This window comes from Myotis davidii, unplaced genomic scaffold, assembly GCF_000327345.1.
Source record: "Myotis davidii unplaced genomic scaffold, ASM32734v1 scaffold174, whole genome shotgun sequence".
Classification (NCBI taxonomy): domain Eukaryota; kingdom Metazoa; phylum Chordata; class Mammalia; order Chiroptera; family Vespertilionidae; genus Myotis; species Myotis davidii.
The window spans coordinates 6,363,834-6,364,551 of record NW_006289087.1 but is presented as its reverse complement, the minus strand read 5'-3'; positions in this window follow the sequence as shown (position 1 = coordinate 6,364,551).

Sequence of the window (718 nt, the reverse complement as noted above, 5' to 3'; positions counted from 1 at the left end):
GTCAGGCCTGAAAAGAGCAGGAGTTCCTTTTTAGATTGTGGATCTACAGATTGATATTCTCTGCCATTTTCACTTCATTTCCTGAAAGTCAGGGTCGGCTTGTGAAAAGTTGTTAAACAACATGCTTAATGTGAAATGTCAGCCCTCACTCTAAACTTTCCCAGTTCAGAGCATCAGATGAAGACTTCATTGGGTTTTATAGTGGTCCGAAGCTTCAGATGCAGTGTTTATCCAAATTGTTTGTCTTGTGAAGGTGAGAGTGACATTTCAACTACCAGCTACATATTTAGAAATGGGCTATCAGATACTCAAATCTATAAATGAGCCCTGGAAGCAGGAGGAACAGAATGAATTCCTCTGGATAATTGGCGGATGTATGTCACCTGGGGAGGAGGAAACACTGTCTGAAATAATGTTGACATGTCTTCCCACACAGACCACAAGTTTTCACAGGGAACAACCAAAGCATTGTCCGGAGACATTTCAAATTTCATGAGAATGGCCTGCTGGCATGGCTCAGTGGTTGTGTTGACCTATGAACCAGGAAATCACAGTTCAATTCCCGGTCAGGGCACATGCCCAGGTTGCAGGCTCATCCCCAGTAGGGGGCTTTCAGGAGACAGCCAATCAATGATTCTCTCTCTTCATTGATATTTCTATAGTTCTCTCTCCCTTCCTCTCTGAAATCAATAAAAATATATATTTTTTAAGAGCAATG